This window comes from Pan troglodytes, chromosome 11 (genome assembly GCF_028858775.2).
Source record: "Pan troglodytes isolate AG18354 chromosome 11, NHGRI_mPanTro3-v2.0_pri, whole genome shotgun sequence".
Taxonomy (NCBI): Eukaryota; Metazoa; Chordata; class Mammalia; order Primates; family Hominidae; genus Pan; species Pan troglodytes.
In genome coordinates, this window is record NC_072409.2 from 101,938,814 (window position 1) to 101,966,162 (window position 27,349).

At 36.6% G+C, this 27,349-nt stretch overlaps 1 long non-coding RNA gene across 1 annotated transcript; it reads right to left on the bottom strand.

Annotated features, from left to right (window-relative positions):
• Positions 1-2,361: 2,361 nt before the first annotated feature.
• Positions 2,362-20,040, bottom strand: LOC101059163 (uncharacterized). The gene is made up of 3 exons (XR_169939.3): positions 19,950-20,040; positions 3,521-3,597; positions 2,362-2,577 (listed from the first exon to the last, which is right to left on the bottom strand). It is a non-coding gene; the product is annotated as an uncharacterized LOC101059163 (long non-coding RNA).
• Positions 20,041-27,349: the final 7,309 nt, after the last annotated feature.

Here is a 27,349-nt window from a genome sequence, read left to right on the forward strand (position 1 = left end):
TTGGCTGGATATATGAGGTGAACATCCTTGAAAAGATTTTCAACCATTTCTTTTGTTTTTATTCTTCCCTTGGGACTCTCTCTCTTTCTCCTTTTTTTTTTTTTTAAGAAGTACATGTGTTAATGAATTTATGAGTTTCTAGACTTGTGTGACACAAATGATCTTGCTGGCTGACTTTGTCCTCTTCCTCTAGTCTTAGGGTTCAGATTTTTGGATACACATATAGGCACACACAGGCACATACACAACCAGGATCATACTATTCACAGACAGAAGCATATTTTAAAAAATTATAGAAAGAAACAGAAATACAGTTTATACACCATTTTGTGGTCTTATGAATATTAGAAAAACATGGGTTCCATAAAATAAAACCTGTAAGATGAGATGATAATACAATAAACAGATTTGAAATTGGAACTGGTTGCAGAGAGGCAGAAATTTAAAATGAGTTCCAAGGGAAAAAATGTTTTTAAAGTAAACATTTAAGAACAGAGTTTAAAAATGTAATAGGAGTAGAAATAATATCATAGTAAGTCAAATGAAGGGTATTGAATATATGCTTGGTAAAAAATATTTCAGAATGCAGAGGTAAATGACAAAAAAATAAAGACAATCAAAGCTGAGGTAAGTCATTTGGAGGATATATTACTGACATCATGAGAGTGACTGTTACTGAAGGGGATATCAGCATAAACAGAAAGAAAGCAATAGTCAGAAAAATTAAATGACATTTGGCTGGGCTAGTGAATAAGGTCTGGTTTTGTAAACTGAATGAGCTCAAAAAACCCCAAAAAATATTAATGAAATTAACAACAAATAGATATATGCTGATGAAAGTCTTAACGTTCAAGGGGAAAAACCCATCTGACATGCATCTAAGCAGACAAGACTGGTCATCTGTGAATGAATAAAAAACATCCAGTTTCAGATTTCAATTTTCCCTTTGTAATGAGAAGCTAGAAGACGATGAAGTGATTTCCTCAGAGTGTTAAATGGGAAAAAAAAGACTATCACCAAAGATTTCTATAATATATATAGGTTTTGTTCACATACAAAGGTACCAGAAACACTTTATTGGATATACAGTGACTGCCAATACATGAATTACACATATGTTTCTTTTATAAATATATGCAAAACTTTTCTGACTAAGAAATGAGCATACCCACACACACACACTCAAGAACAGGGAAGTAATGAAATATAGAAAGATAAGGGCTATCATTGTAAAACATAAATCTTAATAATTATAAATTAAGGAAACAATAAAATGTTAGTACTTGAAAATATGCATATTTTAAAGTGACAGTGGTTATTTGAAGGCAAGAAACTAGACCTCGAGTTCTGGACTGTATCACAAAAACTGGTAGGAAGAAGTAAAAGTTGTAATCTAAAGTTAATAATTAGAGGAAAATAAATTAGAATGCACAGTCGAACAGTTCAACCATAGTGAGAGGTTAATTTCCTATAAATAACTAGATGGAAGAGAGGGAGAAACATAACTTGAATAAAATAGAAAACAAATAAAATAGGAAAGAATTGAAAAAACAGAAAGCATTCAGAATGACCGAAAAAAAACTTCAGGGAAATATGAGCTTTAATGAAAAACTATGCTTGGCTCCATACAGGACACCCTTGTAAGTTATCTAGTTCTAGCCACTATTGTCTTTGAGTTAGTTCACAACTGTAAGTTGTTGGTAACTGATAGCAATGCTAAATATTTCTTGTCTATAAACACAAATTCTGCCCTGACCTGGTCAATTGACCTACCTCCAGCTTCCCCTCAAGAAACCAGTTTGCTCCCATTTGTACGTTAATGTCTATTCCTGATCAAATGTATCTGTTCTTCAGATTCTCTTTTGAACTGATTAGGACATCTGTCTGGTTTGCTTGGGTGTTAAATAAAATCTGAATATGTGTTCATTTCTAAGAGAGTCACGACTAAACTTTTAGCAAAACTGATCAGTTCTGATTAGTTATAAATGAATTAAATTCTGAGCAGAACAAAAAAGATATCAGACAGAATTAAAACAGCATATATATATATATCTGACAGAATTAAAACAGCATATATATATATATATATATTTGCCATATTAAAGGAACTCAAAAGTTACAAAAATAAAAGTTTAGGCAAAAATATCTTGGTCACGTTCAGACATAAAAGCAAGGAGTAGCAATATTAGTGTATGACTGAATAGAATTTACATCAAGTAATAATAAATTGGACAAATAAAGGCAGTGTAAGTATTTAAAGTTTCAATCTATAATTAATTTATACTGTAATAGAATCTGAATGTATCAGTGAAAGAAATTATGTGGAAAATGTCAGAGAAACAAGGAGAAATGGTCAGGTTCAATAGTAGTAAGACTCTTTATTAAGATTCTCCTCTTATTTGACCCACAGAGCAGGCTAAATAAATAAATGTAAGACAAATGAATATCCAAGTAATATAATTGACAATATTGATTTGTTAGTCATAGATTGAATTTTACACCCTATAAGCAGGTAGATGACATAGCTGTGGAGATTTTCCTCTTGCAAAGTAGGCTTGCAGTCTCAGAAAGTTTGAACTGAACAAAACAGATCATTAAGTTCATTTTTAAAAAGAGTTATATATTCCATAGATATCCTCATCATGTCCTGAATCTTATTGTGTCTTTGACTTTTATTTTTAACTTAATTAGCAGCTCACCATTGAAGCCTGCCCAAATGATTGATAGACTGATAAATAAATCCAAAAAGTGGCTCTTTGATAAAAACAAATAAAAATAGACAAACTCCTAGATAATGCAATAGAAGTAAAAATGGAAAATAAAGTGCCATACATGAGTTTATTTCTTGTTTAATTAAAAGTGAAGAAAAAACCATATGAATAACAATTTATGCAAAGGATGCTATGTGAGGGCACCAGTTACAAGTTATATAATTGAAAATAATCTAAATGTTCAAAGATGGGCTATTATAATATATTCTATTTTATATGTATTTAAACAAATGCCATCCTGTCATTAAGAAACATATTGTAGAATAATACTAAATAGTTAATGGAAAATTTCAGTTTGTTAGTGAGAAAAAAACTGCAAACAAAATGCAGAGTATCATTTTACATTTATAAAGTAGGTAAAAATATGTATGAAATGCATGATAAATATGTACTAAAATATTAAAAATAAAATTTTCCCTAAGTAGAGAGATCATAGATTATTTCCTTTACGCTCAGCTATGTGTTCTAACTTTAATGCCATATAATGCAAGTTTGAAATGTTGCTATCTGCATAAGAATGCCTTCTGTTTCGTCCCTGACTCACTCTTCTTTCCCTAAGAGTTTGCCCACCAGGTCATGAAGGGGTGAGTGAGCTCTGTGGCATCCCTGGGCAGGGCAGCAGCTGATGGGGCCAGAGGTACACACCTGCCCAAAGTTGGGCTCATTAGATCCTCTCTCTTGAGAATTTCAAATTGGGATTCAGAATCAGCAGTTAGTTAACTATGAGAATGAGAATCATACAAACAAACCTGGGGAACAGGGGCTGTCATTTGAGTGTGGCTATTCAAAAGCCATATGTACTGCTGAGCAGGCAGGAGAGTTTGGTCTGCAAAGAGAATAATCAATAGTAACAATAACAATGGATGCCATTCATTGTGTGCTCATTATGTGACAGGCAGTCTTCTAAGCACGCTGTATGGACTAACTCATTGATAGGCACATCTAACTTTTAAGGTAGATACTATCATTATCCTCATTGTACATGTGAGGAACCAAGACAGAGAGATTAGATGAATTACAGAATAGTGCAGAGGGCCGAGAGATGAGGGACCATGTGGTCTCAGAGAGGCAGAGACCAGAAGAGTGGCTCCCCTGTGCCTCTGGGCATCGCAGGTCCTAGTTCTAGCCCCTTGTGAGGCCTGTTTGTATGTCCTGCCATCTGTTTCCAAGAGATTACTCTGACTCCTTAAGCTAAACTCCTTGTTCTTCACAAGCTTGAGTGGCTAACAGTTTCTTGCAATTGAACAATCCTTGGCTAAGAGGGAGTATATGCTGGGGGTGAGTACACATAAAGTGTCTTTGATATCTTTAAATTCTTTTCATGTTATCTTTGAAACCAGCCCAACGAAGGAAACAAAATGTTGCTAGAATTCATCACAAACAACCACATACAATAAGAGGCATTGATTCTCCCAACTCACAAATAATTTTAGAAAGTATTAAAAATATGCCCACTAAGGAGAAGGTACTCATTGAAAAACAGCCCTTGAGAGACTGGAGAAATCTCTAGGTACTCTCCCTCCTCTGCACAAAATGCCTACTTGTATAAATCTTTATATACTATTTCAGGAAGAGTTCACATGTTGTAGTGTGGCTACCAGCTTCTGGATGAGAGGCTATTGCTTACAAAAACTGCAATTTTTGTAGGTTATGTATCTGTACAGTTTTGAGTTAGTATCATCTAACCAGAGTTTTGAATGTTTTAATAGCTTCTAGTCTAACTTTGTCAATCACTAGATGGAGGACGATTCAAGGGAGCCCAAAGAACATGGCTGGGGAAGGAACACAGAGACTGGAGCTTCAGAAATTACTATTAGTGCCAACAAAAATAGTTACTGCAAGATGTTAACACTGGATAAGTAATTTCCTTTTCTGAGACTCGACACTTGAACTCTTTTCTTCCTAGCTTTTAGGATATACAGTGGTTTCCCCCTTATCCATAGGGGATACATTCTAAGACTCCGAGTGGATACCTGAAACCATGGATAATACTGAACCCTATGTATACTATGTTTTTTTCCCATACATACATGCCTATGATAAAGTTTAATGTATAAATTAGGCACAGAAAGAGATCAACAACAATAAATAATAGCAAAATAGAACAATTATGACAATATGCCAGCATCACTACTCTTGCACTTTGGAGCCACTATGAAGTAAAACAAGGGTAACTTGAGCACTAGTGCTGTGATAACTCAACTGTGGATCTGATAACTGAGACTGCTACTGAGTGACTCACAAGTGGGTAGTGTAGACAGCACAGATACACTGAACCAAGGATGATTCACATCCTAGGCGGGATGGAGTGGGATGGTGTGAGATTTCATCACACTACTCAGAATGGTGAGCAATGTAAAACTTATGAGTTCTTTATTTCTGGAATTTTCCATTTGATATTTTTGGACCATGGTTGACCGCAGGTGACAGAAACCACAGAAATCAAAACTGTGGATAAGAGGAGACTACAGAAAGATTTCTCCTTCTGGAGGTAATTTATGCTTCAGTGTGGTGTTTGTCACAATTACTGAAAACTAGATAGACTTGCCTTGGAGCAATAGGATGTGTTTTTTCCCTGTGTTTCTTGTTTTGGTGTAGCAATGGCTATGTAAAACAGCTGGATAGATATTCTTATATAGAGAACCCAAAGAAAATTCAGTGGCCAAATATCCAGATGAAAAGAGAAGCATTCAGTTAATCATCTGGATGTTTTGTCTACACGAGGAGAAATCTGTGGATGTTTCCAAATATTTGAGAAAATATTTGGGAACATCCAGATGTTTGGCCCTATGCAGCTCAAACATTCAGATGTTTGACTAAATTTCGCCTTCCAACCGGATGCTTCGGCATCAGATAGACCCAGCCTTGGTTATCGTAATTACGCGTTGTTAACTGGTGTCACAGAAAATTGTTTGGGGGAAAAACACGACACACCAAAGTGTGGAGGTTCTAAATAATCACAAACATTACTAGTGAGGAAAGAAGGAGGGAATAACACCTCTGACCAATCAGGATGCATCATCACTAATATAAATTGTCAGCAGTAATGTTCTCTTTGCAGAAGGTCTAATAATTAAAAATAATAAACATAAGCTGGTGGCTCCTACTAATGAAAACGAAGCCAGTAGCACTTGCAGTGTTTACAAAACATGAGGGATGTGAAAAGGAACATCCTCTGCTTTGGAATGAGTTGAAAATTCTAAACTTCATGGAAACGGGTTGAATGAGAGTTCAGTTTCCTCCTCTTATTTTAATGTGGCCTTGCAGTGTCTCCGATTACAGTGTTCTCAAACTTGTGGGAATCAGCCTAATAAAAATACTTAAAGAAATACAGCTCATCCCTCAGCTGTGGGCCGGCTGTGTAGATTACCATGGTGCAGGAGTCAGGATCTGCCTCCAGAAAGCAGACTCCGTTTTCTACACAGCAGTAACATGAACTTGAACGGAGGCATGAAATGAGAAGATCATGTTTTGATTCTAATTAAGATTTTAAAACCTGATTTTTAGCCAACTTGTTGTTGGTGAAAAACAGCAATGCCATAAATAAAATAGCCACAGATGGACCCGGATATTTGTTTGAACAACCATCAAAAAATGCTTTTATTTTAATTGATTGATACTGGACAAAAGTAGTATTCAGCCAAAACCTTACCGCTAGTCTTATAATTATTTTTTTAACCAGTTCACCACTACATTCCAGGGGAACTTCAAGACATCCTACTGAGGTGTCTGGTACAACCTCTGCACCTGATTACATGTTTGACTTTGCATACCAAGCCTGAAATTGTTCAAGATAATTAATCTCTTGTATACTTGCAAAACCCTATCTGGAAAGTAACCTAGATGTGGTCTGGCGTTCAATTTCAAAGTGAACAATCTTCAGAGAACCTGGGATTGGATTGTACTTAGGAATAATATGGTCTGTCATTCTTTGTAGGATGGGAATGACTGTTGTAAAGCCGATGCTAATTTTTCAAGGAACTTCTCTAGAAGATGCAGAAAGAAGCAACAGACCTTAAAATCTAAAAGCATTTAATATTTTTAATTGCTTTCTGAAGAATTAAACTCTGGTTTAATTTGAGAAAGCATCTCAAACATTTTTCGTATCAGAGCAAAAGTTACCCAAGTATGATCCAGTTAAAAGACATGCATATTTTAAAATACCTATGATACACTCAGCTTGTTTTTGTTTTTAAAGAAACAGAAAATATGACTTTGGTTCTAAAAATGCCTTCATTGGAGTAGAGGAGGAAATATAATTGCTACACAAATTGTATGGATTCAACGGAGGAGTCAGCTGTGATTTCTTTCTCTGATGACAATGAAACTTTTCACCTTTACATGCCAACTAACTGGAAAAATTTTCCTACAATGTTGTGCTCAGAAGTGTGATAGGAGAATTGAAAGTAATCAGTGTCAATTAGAAAGACCTTGGACATCATTGGGAATGCCCATTAGAAGGGATAAGAGCATGCTAGAAACAGATGGCTTGGGCAAGAATGTTCGCTCTGTCTCTTCTAGCTTCCTGACCTCATGTAAGATATATAACATCTCTATGCCTTGGTTTCCTCATCTGCAGAAAGGGGATAATAATAGTAGCACATAGTGGATAGGACTGCAGCCAGGATTAGATAACAGAGTATATGTAAATCTCGTAGATCAATGCCTGCTACATGAGTAACTTTTTAATCCACAGTACATGAATCAAATTGCATTGAATCAAAAGTTTTGTGAAGATTTGAGATGAAAATGAGAGCCAAATAAGCCATATCATAAGAAGCTGTGATCAGAAATAAAATGAGGTATGTTTTGACACTTAATGACATTCTAAAAGATTGGGCGGCAGCAAGATGTACACACGTCTCTGCAGAAAATGTGGTGAGGAGGTGGGGGGTTGGGCAAGGGAGATCAATCTCACAGCTTTCAATTAGGATTCTGTGGGTGGGGAAGAAAACTAGAATTCACAGAGAAGGAACTGGCTGATATTATTATTATTTTTTTTGATGCAGCATTTCAGAAAACATAATCAATGGCATGCGTCCAGTTCCCATTTAGTAACCAAAGAACTAGCTGCAGCTGTTTTTTATGCCTGGTGGTGCCAGTTTGATAGTGTATAATCATATTTGCATAAAGATAAAAAGGAAGGTGTTATAGAACACAGTTAAGCCTATGGTTTCACCATGAATTAAAGGTAATTTCAGACTAATTAGGTATAATTTGTTAAGGAATTCTTCCCAGCAATGATGACTCTGATTTTGTAATTACAGGACAATGCTTACTGTGGCTTTCAAGGCAGGAGAAAGCACACCCGAGGGGGTCGTGTCCCACACTAGGCAGATCTAATGGTGCCACAAAAGACAGGTGTTTTGTCAGATTTCAGCCACACACTTTCACACCTGCAACGCATTAACTACCGCAGCAATGTTAATGAAGACCAGGTGCCTGTTCTCCAGCATAAATGAGGAACTGGCAGGAGATTTGCTGTTTGCTACCTGACGTCTACCCCTGAGTCTCTGAACCCCGTCCTTCTGGTTGAAGGGGAAGGTGAGTGGGGTAACAGGGTTTTGGGTACTTTTGCCTTGGTCCTTTTGAGTTGTGGGATGGAGATACTGAAACATTGGTTTTCGCATTATGGTAGTGACCTTTTTACCCACCCATTGAATTTCCCATCAGTTTCCACCCTAAAGTAGTGGAAAACATTCTTCCAGCACTAAGTATCTCCAGGCTTTCTGTGCTGCTACCCCTTTTGTGCAGAGTTCAGCCTCTGAGAGTCCTGAAAATAGCTGATCTGCAGAATCTACAAAATGGATTTCTGGAAAGTGCTGTGTTATCAGCTGCTACCAGGGAAAGTTTGATTATAGCTACTTGAGTCTTTTCAAACTTGAAGTTTTGCCATTCCATCCGGAAATGAGTAATGGAGGCCTTGAGCAAGCCTTTTCACTTTAATAAAACACAAGGTTTTCATTGTGTGGGGCTACATCATTTTAATGCTCTGTGTTATGAAATACAAAATCTTTTTCTTCCTCCCTTAAGAAAAAAACTCTGCAGCAAAGCTTTTCCCTCCTTTTTTTTCCCTCCTTTTCTTTGTTTCACCTCTTTCAGCTGCAGTTGTCTGCTCCCTGCAATTTCCAGCAGTTAAGTGAAAAGTTAATATTGTCGCGCGCGCGCACACACACACACACACACACACACACACACACACACACGAATTGAAAGTGAGGAAAAGAATGAGCAGGTCTAGGTTCTCAACAATAGAATCTAATTATCTAACTCATTACCAGTGACTTCTGGCCATGAAAAAAAAGCCTCTTCACCCTGGGAGATGGAAGGATGGACAAATATCAAAATGCTTGACACTGTACTTAAATTCCAGGTCCTAATTAAGTTAGAAAAGAATGGACTCATAGACTTTTAGAGTAGCAGATCTGGGTGTGAAAAGGATGGTTCAAATCCAGATTTCTTTAACTCTTCAATCCCTGAAGTGAATATATTGGGCAAACCTTCAGAAATGGATACTCACACTCTTGAGGTGACCTGTTAGTAACATAGATCCAAACCATTCATTTCAGGTCATTCTGCAGTGTTTTTCAAGACATGTTTCCAATGAGCTTACTTAAGATTTTCAAGAGGCACCGTCAAGGTACAAATACAGCTGGGGAGTTTCCAGAAATCTCTGGCTTTCCCTTTCCACGTCCCACCACCTACAACTAAAGCAATTTTAGTTTTCAATTTACTTTATTGATTCGGTGTCTATCAATGATTTAATATATTAATTTTTTTGGATTAATAATAAAACCTTTGGTTACAGCTGCCAAAGAATACCCTATCTTATGGCAGAAAACACTTGTGCCTTTACCAAGTACTCAAGTATTTGAGCAAATCCAAATTCTTCATGTAGACAATGTTAGCCTTGTATGCAGATTCTCCTGAAGGCCACTTCTATGCACAAGTGCTGAGGCATTTGGACAGAGTGAGAAATCATGTCATGTTTTCAGTGTTTCTAGCAAGCTTAATGTCTACAGCAAATGAATTACTTCTTAACGAATGCTTCTAAAAATTTGGATTATAGGTACTGACCACGAAATTCAACTTCAAATCCTTGACTCCCCAGTCTTATCAAAAGCCGAACTGAGATCACTGACATTTGAGAGATTATCTCAGGCCTTGCTACTCAATATATGATCTATGGACTGGCAGCAGTGACATAATCTGAGAGCTTCTCAGAAATGCCAAATCGCAGGCCCCAACTCAGACTTACTAAATCAGAATCTACATTTAAAAAACTCCACTGTTTTTGAGTCAACTTAATGACTCATTTGCCTATTAAACTTTAACGTTGTAAACGTGTATTCTTCTAGATCAGAAATTCTTAATTTGGGGTCCTTTGAGTCCATAAATTGGCCTCAGGTTTATCAACTCACTGCAATTAAATGCAAAATTGAATCTGTGTGGAGGTGTGGCTATGTATGTTTGTGTTTTAACCCATAGATCCTTGTTTTTGGTAAGGAGGATTCATAATTTTTCAGCTTTTCAAAAATGTTGCAAACTATACAAATAAAGGTCTTCTTATTTATAGTGGCCATGCACTTCTCTGGGTAGTGCTCTGGGACAGAACTCCGGACATAAAAATGCTATCATAAAATTATAATGGAATTTAATTTTCTGAACTTCTGCTGAGTGTAAACTAAATTGTTTTTGCATCTTCTGCAAACAGGTGTACAAGTTCGTCCACAGTGTTGTTCAATATCACTTATCAATTTTAGGGCACTAAAAAAAGAAGTGTCCGATGGACTATTATGCTTCTTTTTGTCAATGAGCACTCTATAATTTCCTGTCTCCTCCCCACCCTTCTTTTTTTTTAATGTGCGAGGCTCAAAAAAGCTCAGAACTATTATGAATATGGCATTCAATTACAAAACTCTCCAAAGACAAAATTTCTGGGACAGATCTGTGAAACAGTTAATACTGCACAGCATTAACCATTGAACTGTGCTGGAAAAATAAGAATCGACAACGATGAAAAAATAAAAGGAGGGCATTTAACACAGAACTAAGAATTAAAGTACACACCTAATGAGGGTTGGACTCTGTATTTCCTTGCTGCTTGCTCTCCCATATCATGTATAGTGTCTGACCATAGCTACTTGGAAAATATCTTTTGTCAAACAAACACATTGATTTAACAAATACTTACTAAATGCCAACTATGTGGTAATGTGGAATTGTAATTAAGAGATATCTTAAAATGAGTCTGTCTGGATTTCAGTTCCAGCTCCACTGTGCAAAGCTACAAGATCTTTGGCAAATTTCTTCTCCTCCCTGTGTCTAAAACGAAGATAAGAGTAGCACCTAACCTATAGGCCTGTGATGAGGGTTATATTAATTAATGCATGTAAGTTCTTAAAACAGTGCCTGGCATGTAGTAAGCACTCAATAAGTAGTGACTATTACTAGGTACCTGGCACTTCTCTAGGTTTTGTGGAAATGGGAATACAAAAAATACCATCTTAGCTCTCCTAGGTCTTTTATCAGGGAATAATAGATATTCAATAATTAATTTTATAATTACTCTAAATTGTAATATGTGCTATGGATGGAGAAGTATAAGCTACTTTTAGGAAGACCTGACCAGAGATGGGATGTCAAGAAGGTTTCCCTGAGGAGGTGAGTTTTAGGTGAAGGGGAATAGGGAATGGGAGATAGAGCAAGCCAGGTCCAGGGGGCTGGAGCTCAGCAAGTGATCAGCAAAGGGTGTATGGGAAGCTGATGAGGTAGACAGGGCCTGGGTCATGCTGTGCTTTCTGGAGAATCTTGGCCTTTAACAAATTTGAGGTGTACTGAAAAGGTTTTAATCAAGGGAATGACATGAGCGGGTTTGCATTTTTAATGTACCTCTCCAACAGGCATGTGGAAAATTGATTATAAGTAAAATCAGAGTAACTGTGGAGACATGAGTTAGGAAGCGTTTAGAGTATAATATGAAAGAATCAATTGTACCACTTTGTAGGATGTTGACAGTGAAAGATAAAGAGAGCTGGATGAATTGGAGAAACATTTAGTAGGTAAAGTAAGGAGGACTTGGGGTTGATAGAGTCCTGATTGAATTGTATTGTGCTTTTCCTTTTTATTTCTTCAAGACAACAAGAGACATTCAAAAGTGACTTTATTTCTCTGTTTTTCCTTCAATTTGTAAACACAGACCCACTTATTCTCACAGGCTTCCCTTAGCTTCATATGTGTATATATTCATATACATCCTCCCATAGATCCATATATAATTGATATTGAAAATTGCCTTCTCATGTAAGACTGTTCCTGTTCGTTTCAGAAGGAAATTGATTTATGCTTTTAAGACATAAACTCTGTTCTCTGTTGACACTTCTTGAAAGCTTTTGAAGTTCTTTGAGGTGCCTGGGGTAGGTAGGACTAGATAAAATCTTATTTTTGCCTTTCTTAGAAGGAATACAACAAACAATATATTCTCATGGTTGTGATATACAAACAGGATGTTAGTTATTATCCATCTCCAAGTGCTTAATGTTGAAAGGGTGGGGGAAAAACTCACCTCTTCCCCCACCCTTTCAACATTAAGCAGGTGGAGATGGGTAATAACTAACATCCTGTGTGTAAAAGCTTTGCTTTTGTTTTCCTGGGGGGATACAGGCAGTAAAGAGCCCGGTTACTCAGAATTCCTAGTGTTTTTGCTTTCTGCATACATTTGAGCACATTTAATCTTAATCTAGGACTTATGCTTCCTTACTTCATTGTGGAGGGGATGACATGATAACAATTGTTATTTCTGCCCAAAGAAAAAGAAGACAGTTATAAGAGGAATTAAGAACATATCAAGTAGGTTATAATATTAAGAGTAATAAAATGGTAATTATAGATGACTATTAGAGAGGCTAGCACTTAACCAGGTGCCTGTAACCACCTTCTGAGTATTATTATTCCCAGTTGCCTAGGAAACCAAGGCCCTCCATTAGGCTTATGTTGGCCCTGATCCTAAAGCGGCACCCACCCGTTGGTTTTGCGGGATTCTTCTGACTCTGTCCTATCCTATACCCCAGAATCCCACCTCTTGCGTTTCTACACAGAACTCTCTGTCCTCAAATATTGTGTTTCCCACTTTCTTCTCCAGACCACTTTCTTCTGTCCTCTCATTCCCTGAGGCTCTTCTCTTTAAGGTGATGGCCAAGAAATTGGAGAAAAGAATGCACTGAGATGTGAATGACTCTTTTCTTTTGCATTGGCATTGTATGAGAACATAGTGAAGGAACCCCAGGGTGTGCCTCTGATAGGCAGACAGCGCAGCTCCTTGGGATGCACGGGGGCGCAAAAATATTTTTCAGACCCTATTAAATGTTGTCCTATTGATGGCACTCATGGCTTAATAATCTGTTGGTTTTTTTCCTTAAGTAAATAAGGTGAGGGTTTTGGGCTTCTGGCCTTCACCCAGACTGGGTTTGCACAGCCGTGAAGTCTGAGCTGAATTCTGCTGTCTCTCCAGCAGCACTTAATTGCTTTTAATTATCTCTCCTCTGAAGCCGAACCATCCTTCACCCAGGTCACACTACAGAGCATGGCTCATAAGTTTTACAAGCCACCTTGTGTATCCCATCCATGTGTGCAGCCACCTTTTCCGACCGTAAACCATCCATCAGCCAGCTATCCCTGTCCCTGAAAAGGTCTGGATGCTGAGAGTAAGATCAGGCTGTTCTTGGTGTCACTATGTTGACTACCATTGTAGCAGGAAGCCTTGAGATGAACTTGAGATTTGAATTTTAAATGTGAAGATTGCACATGAATTGAACTTTGAAATGGTCTTCCTTTTATTCACCTGTGAATGTAATCAAATTTGAGAAAACTAAAGGGGTTTGGATTTCCTAAGCCTAATTCTCTTGCTAAGCTGTGAATTCTCACTCCGAATCTCTAATGAGATCTTAGGTACCAGGTCTAAGTCCTCATTTGAATTCAGTAAGTACTTGCAAATTAAATGAAAAGCCCAATATTTATGGGTAGCTTGCATAGCTATAAGATCCAAAATGTACTTTCCACTGGCTCTGGTCAGTATTGCAACATAGATGTCTTCATTCATTCATTCCTCAGTCTTTCTGAGAGAAGCTTAGAGAAGGGAGGTGGAGAGTTTTCAGTCAAAGGAGCTAAATTCTGAGAATTTTGACTTTTTTCCTTTCTGGATTGAGCATGAAGGCATCCAGGCATATGTGTCTGTTTATCTGTGAAGGATACTAGGTAAAAATACAACTGATGGATACACCTCTCCTCAAATAAATTGATTAGACTAGCTAGTTGTCTCAAGTAGGCCTTGGTAAGAGCAGTGCTTCTCAAAGAGGGGTATGGGTACCATAGATACAGGCGAGATGGCTTTTAGAGGTCCCCGAATGAATGCCTTTTTATTATTCTAATCTAGCATTTAATATTCTATTCTATTGCTTGCAAGTGATATCGGTTTCCATTTAGCAGTGATGAAAACTTTCCATTAAAAATGTGTGTATTAAGGAAAGTGAGTCATGAAAATAAAAATATTGATAACAATACCAGTCAGTGATAACTGAAAATGTCAAGTCATGAAAGATGCTACACAAGTGATTGGACTTTGGGAATCTTTGGGATAGAAGATGCAGCGATTTGAATAAAGGCTACGGGGAGCTATAGAAGGCAGGGCACTCATTGGAGGGTGTGGAGTGGGAATGAAAAGAAGCAGAGGGATATCTACACCTGCCAGCATAAGAGCAGGCGAGGGAGTTGACAGGAGGCTGATGTCTGCAAGCAGTCCCTGTCTTGTGGAGGAGCAGTGGTTTCAGAGTGAAGCATGGTGAGGGAACCTGGTGTGGTGAGAGAGATCTCCAGTCTCCTAAATACCCAGCTCCCTGGGGAATGTCTGCACCAGCTCTGGCAGCATATAGCTTCAGGATTTTTCCAGCTGGCTACTTCCCTACCCTCTCCTACATTCCAATATCATTTCCCCATTTTCAGTTCCACCAGAGATAGATTCCTCAAGCCCTTGAGTATTTCAGATGAAATGATTTTGATACCAAAATTGTTTTATGCTCACCAGAGAATGTACTATCCACTTGGAAATAAGGCCTATTTGAATTTGCCCCCTTTGTCCTTCCAAATGTCACTGGATGAGGGAGAGGACTTGGCAGAAGAATGCAGTCGGTTTTGGCAGAAGCATCCAAAAGCCTCGGATCCCCTGATATACAATAAAAGCCGTGGAAGTGTCCAGTCTTTGAATCCGTGTGCCTCTGCGGGAACGTGGGTGAGGGTGGAGGTATGGGTGTGGGTGCATGTTTGTGTAAAGGGTGAAAAAAGAATCTTTGTTGGAATAAAGAAAGGCACGCAACAGGGATCAGCTAGACAACCAACCCTGAGGGAGTGAGGGAAAGAGAAGACTGTAGCAGACTCCAAATCAGTAAATGCAAATTGCAGCAGAAGGTTGACCTTTTACTGTAACCGAAGTCAGCTGCAGGTTGTAACCTCATGCCATTAATTATAACCCAGCATACCTCTGGTGGGCTCTCCCGTTGGCCTTGATCTCCCTCATCCTCCCTCTCTACCACTTCCCTCCTTAGTCCCCACCCCACTGAAAGGCTCATGTTGCAGCCTGCACTCTGAGATAAAATGCTTTTGAAAGTAATGGGTCTTATAGGACTGGAGTCAATTCTATACATTTCACTTTTTTGCAAGAGAAATTGTCCTGTGTTGAAGACTGAGATGGTCGGAGAAGGCCCATTTAAAAAAAAAAATAGCTAAAACTTAGATGAACAGAGTCCTTAACCGAAAAAGTAAAATATTCATCAGCAAAAGTAAAATATTCTGGGCCAATATTGTTTCTGGAATGTAATAACGCACCCCCACTCTCCTTTTGGAAAAGGTTTGCAAGCCTTTTGTTGCATGACTTGGAACCTACAAAAATATAATTTAAAAGTAGATATATAAAGGAAATATAACCCAGAGAATTCTGTGCACAGGTCAAGAAAGAAACTTGCATAATAGGTCTAGGAATATTTTGAAAATTCTGGGCCCTTCTTTCTGTTCCATTTCTTGTTGGATTGTTTTAGGAAGTCTGTATTCACTTTGTGTGAGAATCTTTGGTTTTTACCTCGATTGAAAGAATGGAAAACTGCAGACAGACATTTTATACAGACAGCACTGGCTTCACATGACATGTGCGGTTGCGCAGAGTCCTGTGCTTAGAAGGGCCCTGTACTCGGTTTAATGCTCTGCTGTGAACATCCTGAAGCCCTGAATAACCTTAAGCAAATGGCCCCACATTTTCATTTTGTACATTATGTAGCCCTTCTGGTATAGGGGCACTGGAAAGTGAAACATGTTAATGGTTGGTGAAGCCAATACCAAACTTGGAAAAAGTTGATGTCTTCTGGGCCAATATTGTTTCTGGAAGTAGTTAAAATTTAGAATAAAACAAATATATGCTGAGGCCAGTCTTCCCCTTAAAACACAAAGTTGTACAATTATCTCAGCCATGTTTTGGTTCTTTGAATAATTAACTGACCCACAATATAGCAGATTTTCCGTAGTTTACTTTGTTTAGCTTGTCCAAAGCCTCTTGATATTCTCCTGTTTTAGTTCTTCAGTTCATATATTAGATAAACTTCTAATATGATCATGATACTATTTTAAAATTGCATGAAATAGGAAAGACTAAAGCACAGCCGTGCCCTCAGGAAAGTTTCTCTATGGGGAATGATACAATTAAAAATTGCAAAAACAAAATCTGACTCAAGCTTGAAAGAAAAAAATGCATTGAGATACAACAAATGTTTGAGAACAGAGGAAGGAAATACAGTTCACACTGGGAGGATGAGGAAAGGTAATGAAGATCACGATACACAGAAGTGCATGTGTGTGTATATATATGTGTGTATATATATGTGTGTATATATGTGTGTGTGTAACTTCAATATACAGAGAAGTGATCAAAGGATATTTTTGGAGCAAGGAATGATATATAGGGAAGGGAGAACAAATGGCATGTTCAGGCAGCAGTGGCTAGAACAGAGTGACTGGTGTATGAGATGCAGACGGGAGGGAGGAGTTATTGGAGAGGAGCTAAGACCACATTGTGGTATGGGCAGTTTATTTAGTAGCAACTGCTAATGGAAATAGGACTAATGGAATAGAAATGGTCATATAGGTCTATGAGTTTTTTACACTGAAAAAAATAATTAGAAACTGTCATTCTAGTCTCACCAGGTAATTGAGATTAGGGCCAAGACAGACCACACAAAGAATGTGAATGTCCCAGTACAAACAGAGTTACGGTGCATTCCCTAACAGTAAGGATCAGTACACCATGCGGTCTTACTGGGAGAAGGAGAAGGAAGAAGAACCTTCTCATTCCTATGCAGTCTTAACACTGAGGTTCAACTTCGGACTTTCCCACAGGTGAACAAACCTTGGGAACTGTCCTTAAACACTTCCACCATTGGTTGACTGCTTTTCTGTGTCTTGAAGATATTGGTCCACTTTCCATAGCATCTTCATTTGAATTGTTAGGAAAGAAATATGTAAAAACATATGAAAATGTTTGGAGTTGGAAAACCAACAACGTACAGACTGTGTATACAAAGCACTTATTTTGTATATAAAAACAAATGGATGGATGGAGTCATGTATGGGTTTATGCTGGTATGAAACATACGAAAGTTTTAACAGTGATGGTGTTATCTTTACATGCCGAGATTATGGGTGACTTTTATTTTAAACAATTTTCATTTATGGCTTGATTTTGTTTTGTTTTTGAAGATTTTAGAGAAAAATGCATTATTACTAGGATTAGATTAAAATTCCATTTTGGGGGCTCGGATGGATTTAGCATTAAATCCATCCACAAAATGAATGATCATTTTAGAAAATATTTAATGATGTTGCAGTGTGTCCATCCTGAATCTTTAGTGCCATGAATCTTTAGGATCTGGCTTATTAAGAAGATCAGTAGGTACAGTGCTGAATAATCTGATGTTGCTTGGCTAGCGTACGAATGCATCCGGATTTTTTTTCTTTACATTATTTGTTCTACCTTTAGTTTTATAAAAATATTTTCCAGGCTACACTTTGACGGTGGGATTTCAAGTTGTAAAAATTCCTTTCAAATTTTGGATGCAGAATTTACTATTGCCCCAGGGTTTCTTGGAAGAGAATTAGAAGAGTTCTGTTTTTCTTATGAGACATATTCAAAGAGATGAATTACTTTTCCATGCAACAAACTCAAGTAAAAAGTGAGATGTAATATCAGTGATGATGTGATTGGTCATTTGGAGATGTCCCACTCAAGCATTCAAATAATTTCCTGTGTTATGTCTTGGGCCAAAAAGCTATTGAAAGAATATAATTTGAAAAATGCAATGTTTGCTGTGAGAATGTCAACTATGACAATCGTATTCAGCATACTTATATACTGATTTGTATTTCATTCAGGTTCACATACTTGTTCTTAGGTATTTTTAATTGTGATCATATTAGTAAGTGTTTCTAGACCCTAAGTGGTTTTTAGTTGATTATATATGTCAATAAACATGTGGATGTTAGATTGAGCCATATGATATTAAAGGTAAGCTTCTTTGTACTTACTTTGATAAATCATAAAATGTTTACATTTTGCCCCATGTACTTTATCATTTCTTTATGTATTTACGTGTATTTGTACATTTTATGAACTATTTGATACAATCTGGGGACATTGTGCCCTCTTACCTCTAAATGCTATAATTTGTATTTCGTAAGACAATAAGAAGAAATTAGAAAAGATTTCCTAAGAAGAGATATTCTCTTTTCTACCCACAGAACCATTACAAAATAAGAAAATCTGACATTAATACAATGCTCTTATTTAATTCATAGTCCAAACTCATATGTTCTCAACTGTCTCAACAACATCCTTTATAAAAATTTTTTCCTGGCCCAGCATCCAACCTGGGGTCATGCTCTATATTTTTGTCTCTGTAGTCTCTGTTGATTTAGAACGGTTTCTTGGCCTATCTTTGTCTCTCTTGACCTTGTTATTCAAGAGTTCAGGCCAGTTGTTTTGCAGAATGACTCTCAGTTTGGGTTTGCCTGATGTTTCCTTATGATTAGAGTCAGGCTATGCTTTTTATAAAAAATATCACAGAAGTGATGGGTGCTGTTTTGCCCTTCGCAGATAATCCTAACAGGAGGTAAAATATATTAGTTTGTCCCAGTGTTGGTGGTAACTTGCATCACTGATTAAGGTGGTATCTGCCAAGTTTCTCCACTCTAAAATTCTATTATAAAGTTATCCTTTATAAGTAATAAGGAATTTGTGGAGAGTTACTTTGAAACCATGTAAATATCCTAATCCTCCTCAAACGTTCACCCATTCATTGGGGATTTTCGAACTCCATCATTCTGTTTACTTTTGTTGATTGGCATTGTACTGTAAGGAAGAAATTTTTCCTTCTCCACTCTGTGTTTATTTGTTCATTAATTTATTTTTATAAATATAGTATTTAATATGTTTCAATCTTCACTTGATCTTAGCCAAAAGGCGGAGAAGTGATCGTTTTGATCTTTAACATGGCAGTTTTAAGTGGTTCAGACAAAGAGGTCATGCTATGCATTTAGACTGGAAATATATCAAGCATGTTATCTTCGTAGCCCATTGTATTTTCAATAATTAAAAAAATTATTCATTGACTAATTTTAAATTATGGCATGTTCTTTACTTGGTGACTATGTCAGTCTCAATTTTGATTGTCAGTATTAAAACCTCTACCCATCCCCTTTACTCACAATAACACATTTCACTAGGCCTGTGTTGAAACAGCTGTAAGGTGAGCCCTTAGTATAATCTAGTCTATATTTAAGGCAATGTGAGTTGTGGATGTATAAATGTGAACAATGTTTTTAATGCTCATTCAAATATTTTGTTTTCATAAAGTCCCTGTTCTGTTTTTAACACTTAAGGTTGATAACCATGATTTTAGGGAGGACAGAAATTGAACTTATCTGGTAATAAATGCAGAATACAAACTTCTCCTTCAGCCAGTTTACCTGCACATTTATGGTAGATAGTTGACATTTTTTAAGACAGTGAAAAAATCAAAGTATTATATATAATTGTTCAAAAGAATTGTCCCCTAATTGAATAAATATGTTTTAAATTCCACTTACCTTTTGTTTTATGTCTATAAGGCATTTAAAATGTTAGAAGATTTTTGAAACTTCAACACTTTTTGAATATTCTACATGTGGCCTTTTGAGATTCTGCATGTTGTCTTCAAAGAGATCTTGTCAGAGTTACACTTCTTTAATAGTGAAGTTTATATACTTAAGAAAATAAAGGCAAAAAAATAGTCATTCGTAATATAAAAATAATACAGTCATACACCAATTAATGGCATTCTGGTCAATGACAGATCGAATATATGACAGTGGTTTCTTAATATTATAATATGGCATTTTTTTCTGTACTTTTTCTATGTTTGGAAATACGCATACTTACTTATGGTTACAATTGCCTATAGTACTCAGTACAGTAACAGGCTGTATAGGTTTGTAGCCCAGGACCAATAGGCTATACCATATAGTCTAGGTGTGTAGGAGGGTATACCATCTAGTTTGTGAAGATACACTCGATGACGTTCACACAATGAAACACCTAAGGACACATTTTTCAGAACATATCCCATCGTTAAGTGACATATAACAGAAGTACCTACATAATAATTTTTATGAGGATTAAATGAGATATTTGTAAGACACATAGCTCATGCTTGATACTTACTACATAAAATGATAGCTATTTATTATTACTCTAATTCTTAATATAGTAATTGCTATGGCTCTTAATTTCTTTGAAGAAAACCTCAAAAGGAAATTTCTGTAGTGATATAAAAAGGAACTGATGCGAATAACTGTCGCATGGAGTAGTTGAAAGAATACGAAGTTTCAGTGTTAGATTGTGTGTTCCATTCATTCCAATGGGATTTAATTCCAGTTTCAACACTGATTAGTTGACAGCAAGGCCAGTTTCATGATTTCTCAGCTAATCTGTCTTTAAAAGGTGGGGCATGAATAATGGTATCACTTTCCTATGAAAGGTGTCTCAAGTGGTCTAGTGAGAAAAGGTTAATATACAAGAGAGCCCTTGGTGAATATGTGGAGTGGAGGTTGGAGAATCAGAGAGGAGACAGGAGGAGGAGGGGCAGTGTCCTTGTGGATAGCAGGAGGTGGTCCTGACTAACATGGCTTATGGAGACATAAAAGTGAAACGCTGTACAACTCTTTCATAATTTTCAGTGGTGGGCTAACTCCATTTAAAGAGACTGGCCAGGACAGGTGTGGTGGCTCACACCTATAATCCCAGCACTTTGGGAGGCTGAGGTGGGTGGATCAATTGAGTTCAGAAGTTTGAGAGCAGCCTGGGCAACATGGCAAAACCCCATCTCTATTAAAAATACAAAAATTAGCTGGGCATGGTGGCAGGTGCCTGTAATCTCAGCTACTTGGGAGGCTGAGGCAGGAGAATTGCTTGAACCCAGGAGGCACAGGTTGTAGTGAGCTGAGATCATGCCACTGCACTCCAGCATGGGTGACAGAGCAAGACTCCATCTCAAAAAATAAATAAATAAATAAATAAAAATAAGAAAGAGACTGGCCAAAATTACACTCCAAGGACCTCTGGGCCTCAGTTTCCTCAACTGTGACATGGAGAAAATATCTATTTACAGAGTTGTTGTCAGGACTGTGTGCTTGATACCTTTTGGGTACTCAGAAACAGTCCTCTCAAGCACCTACTGTAAGTCAATAACCGAGATTGTTTTCTGACTCTCCATTTCCTGACATGGCTGATGTCGTAGCTCTATAAACAGACACAGGTTTGCGTTGGTTTGTTGGTTCAGTCGTTGCTTGTCTAGGCTGAAGGCAGTTTGCATGGGAAGTAGTAGCTTGTGTTCAGGGAAGAAATCATGAAGGGATCACAGGTGGCACTAAGCAGGAACTTGGATGAGCCACACCTTAAGATTTGATAGTGGTTTGGCAGCATTCCCACAAAAGAGGAAGATTTGATTGTTGGAAGGGTCCTTGGAAGATGAAAATGTTCTTCGTAAGCTTGTTTACAACAATAAAATGGGAAGACAAGGAGGTAGAAAGACACGCAGTTGGATGATAGAGAAAAAAATCTCATAACTGAGCGAGGAAGTTATTGAAGGGAATAAACTAAGGAACAGAACCAAAGGAGAGGAACAGAGATGGAAACCTAGGTAAGAAAAAAGCTTCGATTATGGAAATAAAGTACAGTATATTCCATTAACTGCTCCAGTGAGTCCTTGGTTGAATTCTAGTTAAAATAAGATATTTTAAAGAGTGAAGAGACATTTCCTTTAAATATCCACATTTACAACTTTTCTATGTAAAGTCCAAGGCTTTAGCCTCAGTATGACAAATGTAGTGAGGTATCATTAATCAGATTAGATTTTTATGTTAAACTTATGACATGAAAGTATATTTTACAAAAACATTTTGTGTTTGATTTTCTCAGATTTTCTATGAAATAAAAAAATTTAAAAATTTGCCTTTATTGGAAAAGTACTGCCCAACTTATAAGACTTTATATTTTTAAAATATGAGAATGAGATATATTGAGAAAAGGTTGAATGTGTCCTGGGAGGTGGAAGGCTTCGACCTTAGCCATTGAGCTATTCGTCATTAGATACGAAATTGTGAATGTTCTCTTCCTTGTAAAATAAGCATGATGACTCTAATGTTGAAGAGCTTTCCAGATTTGGTAGTGGAAGATCCCATGTCCCCTCCTTTCCTCGTTGAAGATCCATAGACAAGTGTGATAAGAACACCTACACTGGGGTGAGCCGGGTGGAGGGCTCGACTCTCCTTGGTATCTTCCTGGGCAACATCAACTTTAAAATTTTTAACAGTATTTGGGCATAACAATTATTCTTCAGACACTCTTATTTTTCCTTTTTAAGTGCATTTAGCATTTAGGACCATAATAGGCATTATCAAACATCTGAGGATGCATTATTCAAAGTTTAGAAGTCACATACACAATCACACTCATTTGCTCACTTTCTCTATACTCTCTTTAAATGCATTAGGGAGTTTGGGACATTTAATTATGGTGAGTTAAAAATAGGTGCCTTGGGCTGGACGCTGTGGCTCACGCCTATAATCCCAGCACTTTGGGAGGCCAAGGCAGGCAGATCGTGAGGTCAGGAGATCGAGACCATTCTGGGTAATACAGTGAAACCCCGTCTCTACTAAAAATACAAAAAAAAAAAAAAAAAAAAAAAAATTAGCCGGGCGTGGTGGCGGGCACTTGTAGTCCCAGCTACTCGGGAGGCTGAGGCAGGAGAATGGCGTGAGCCTGGGGAGCTTGCAGTGAGCCGAGATTGTGCCACTGCACTCCAGCCTGGGTGACAGAGCGACACTCCGTCTCAAAAAAAAAAAAGAAAAAAAGGTGTCGTGGTTTGTCTACTTATTTACAGCTGTTCTAAAGATGTAGTTTTAAATAAAGACAATTATTTTAATTGAATATTTATAATAAATGTTACTAAAATATAAAAATCAGAATTCCAGACATTAAAGATTTTGTGTTTCTTGCCAGTTGGTTTTTAAAGAATGGATATAAAATATCAATCAACACAGAAGAACAAATCCTCAAGAAGTCTGTATTTAGAGATTAGCATTTTTAGAACATATTCAGCATACGGCATTTCTTCTTTGTGGCATTATAAAACTTTCTAAAACTTTGTATTAAGTGTATTTAACATAATGGTTTCAAAGTGATAACAAACTATATACATGAAACAACCATATTTTCCTTCTTTTGTTTTTCAATGTAACTTTTCTTCCCTTAATGTTAATCTTTCTTCCTTATGAGCTATTAAACTCATGTGTAAATTGGAATGAACTAGCTAGAAGATTCTAAGACTTAGGTTCTAGTTGGGTTCTGTTCTACATCTTAAAATCATTTAAACACTCTACTCTCAGGTTTCTTATCTACAGAATGGTGTGATGGAATACGTTGATCTATATAGTTCCTTCTCTTCTGACATCCTATGATTTTATTAGTCTTTGGCTGTGGACAAAGCAGAGTTTCATATTCATGAAGGCAATTTAATCAATATGAAAGGCAATCTGGTCCATTTACCTCAACATTGCCTTTATTTTTAATTGTATGGTAGAAATTCTTTTTCTTTTTGGTTTAGCTGCATAATTGCTTGAATGCTTTCCAGGACCATTTTGCAGCAGAATTTCAAATTTCAACTTCCATACTATGTCATTGCCATTATACTCCATTGACTGCTAATCCTGGTCTGAGGGCCTCTTTCTTTTGGAATTTAACAAGTATTCTGAATACACAAACAACTCATATGCAATTAACAATAACTGTGAAAAATAAATGCACCCATTCCACTGTGAGGATTTGCTTGGTTCTGGTGCCTGTTTTTATTGCATCTTTAATGTGTGTGCTATCTGTGTTAGTTCATGGAATTGCATGTGGAGGAGTCTATGACTGCTTTTGAACCATGTCTTCCCTGCTATATAAACCCCTAGTTTTAGTCAGTCAGGGAGATGGATTTGAGACCAAATTCCCATCTTCTTTGCTGCAGCACCCGATTAAAGTCTTCTTCCTTGGTAATACTTGTCATCTTAGTGATTGGTTTTCTGTGTGGTGAGCAGCAGGACCTAGACCGAAACCCTGGTTTTTCAGTAACATGCCCCGGCACTTTGCTAGATCTCAGATTGTCATCAATTGTGCAGTCCAAGAGAGAGGAAGAACAGTTTATAAGAGCTCTATAAAGACTATAAGATACTTTGTTTTACAACCTGGATCTTTACAAGAGAGTTATGTCTCCAATTGCCTTTCAAAATCAGAATAAAAAGTTTTGGAATATCAGTTGTTCTATGTACACTGTATCTCTTTGTTCCCTTAATGAATGATAGGAGTTACCTATATAAAGAAAGTTCTATGAAAAGTGGGGCTCAAGGGAGGAGTTTTTGATCATCTACCTTTAAAAAAATTATTACATCACATCAAAAGTCTTAAATGAGTTTAGGATGTTGGAGGGAATTTCGGAGACATCTGGTTCAAACTACTCAAAAAGTGTAGAAATTGAGGCCCAGCATGGGTCTGTTAGTGAAAAGAGCTCAACCTTCAGGCTTTAGACACTAAGTCCAGATCCTTTCTGCCAAAATATGTAAGTTTAATTCTTAAGAATTCTTATATCTGTTATTCTTCCCTTAATAGTATCTAATACAAGACACCTAAAATGTACAGTTCCAGGGAAACTCCAGGGTCTTTCCTTTTTTAAGGTATAAATGGAGAAGTCAAACTGGAAAAAATGTAGTTTTACTAACACGTGTAAAGATATTTAATTTCCTTGACAATTGTATCAGTACTAAACTATGTCAGGTATATTTTGCTGGTGAAGTTGTATTGAGGGGAAACTTTTCTCTTGGAACCACCTAAGTATAAATGCAGTGAAATGACCCCATGGTGTTTTCTTTGCATAGAAATAGCCGTGGATGCCAGCCAACAGACAGAACTTGGGTCATCAGTTCAGATTTGTAGCAGTTTTGGGGAAAGTAGCTATGGTATGAGGAGAATAGAATGATTGAGACAATTAGGTTGAAGGTTATCAGGTTAAATGGCTGCCTTAAATGTGATTAATTCCAACAAGCCAGTAATAATGAGTCTTTGCCTAAGGATTGTGACTTTAATTCTTGCTTGTTTGGGAGGAAGCATGATACCCTATTCAATGATTATATTGAATTAGGAGTAGCTGGAGCAAGAGGAGAAAGGAGGTGGTTATCTAACCAAACATTTAAAACGAGTGAAATGTATTATTGAAAATATTGACAGCATAATTTAAAAGTCTGTAAGTGATTATAATAAAGCTAGTAATTTTCTATTCAAATTCCGCTTCCTCAAGACATAGACATTACTAATGTTTATTCAGCAATACTAAAAAGAATCACAGAAACCAAGGAAGAATGCCTTGTATCTGTAATAATACTAGTTTCAATACTATTTAAATTTGTTCTTAGATCAAAGAGTATTTTGAAGAAAAAGATGTACAGGGAATTTGCTTGATGCTACCAATAAAAAAGGTAAGTCAGATGTGTTTATATGGTCACTTAATAAAAAATAACTGTGTCAAGACTGAGATTTTTTTGTTTTGGTTTTTTGTTTTGTTCTCCTTTATTTAGACTCAGGTCTAGGGTAGATGCCCAGAGAAATCTCCACATGTAAGTTTTTTTCTATTATGAAAGATGACAGTATTCAATATTTTTTATGAGATAACATATTAGTGAATAAATTTATTTTAAAAATTTTGATGTTCTAACAAAAGATGCTAAAAAATACAACAGAAAATTTGTCAAGATTATAATCTATTTTGCTGTTGAGAAAATATTAGCCTTCTAAATCACACTCTCTGCAGGACTTTTCTTGATTTGTTTCCATTTTCATTCTTCTACTTTTCTATTCCTGTTTTCTGTTACTGCTTTTACCAGCTCTTACTACCACTTAGCCTAAGAGATCTAACCTAGTTTAATTTTTGCTAATAAAGAGAATTACACATATACTCGGTCTGGTCTCATTTGCCCATATGTTGTTGACATTTATTTTATGATAGCCATGTGGAAACTTCTCTTGCTTCTCCCAAGATTAAAACTACATGAAGCATTTATGATTATTTTCAGGTTTACTCTGTTGATACTATTGGTTATAGACAGAGTGTGAACTTTAGTTATTTAATATAAAAGCATGTTTCAGTTTTATATTTTGCATAATTCCTGTAGTCAGGCTTGTTAGTGTGGCTGTGTTGAAATTTGTGTTTAGTTTAGGGCCAGCATTTCAAACATGTTTGGTTAACATTGTTGATGTGAACAATAAAACAATCAGTCTCTACTAATTCGTGTCCACATAGAAATAGGCAATTACATGCATGGGAAGACAGGACCATGAACTATTTGGTTGATGATATTAAATATTAGTGGGAGAATTAGAGCAATCAAGAATTATTCTTACAATATTTTTTACAAAATACTTGAAAGGTCAATGAGCACAGAAATGTGAACATGTCATTTAACTTGTTTGGTTCATATTATCTTTTATATACACAGTTGATATCATGATAGGTAGAAAAATAATTTAGCATTAGAGCTAAAATGATCTTTTCTTTCTATATCCACAGCTAAACTCTCCAGACATTTTAAAACTTTCTTTCAAAATTTCTAGTATGGACTTTTCTAATGTAATACTTCCAGATATTGCTGACAGTGACTTTGTCTTTCCAGAATTATATAATTAAGGAAAGAAAAGTACATTTCCTCCAACATGCTTCTTAAAGTTCTATAAAAATTTCAGTATGGGAAGGAAAAGTAAAATACTGTTTTTTTTTTCCTCTGTACTTTTACTGGATATTGCTTTTCCTTGGCAGTCTCTTATCTTTACTTGGCTAATATTCTTGGTCTTTCTTAACTGTAAAATCTGAATCTCCAAAGTGCTTATTCATTTTACTGAATTCTTTGATTTAATGTTGGTT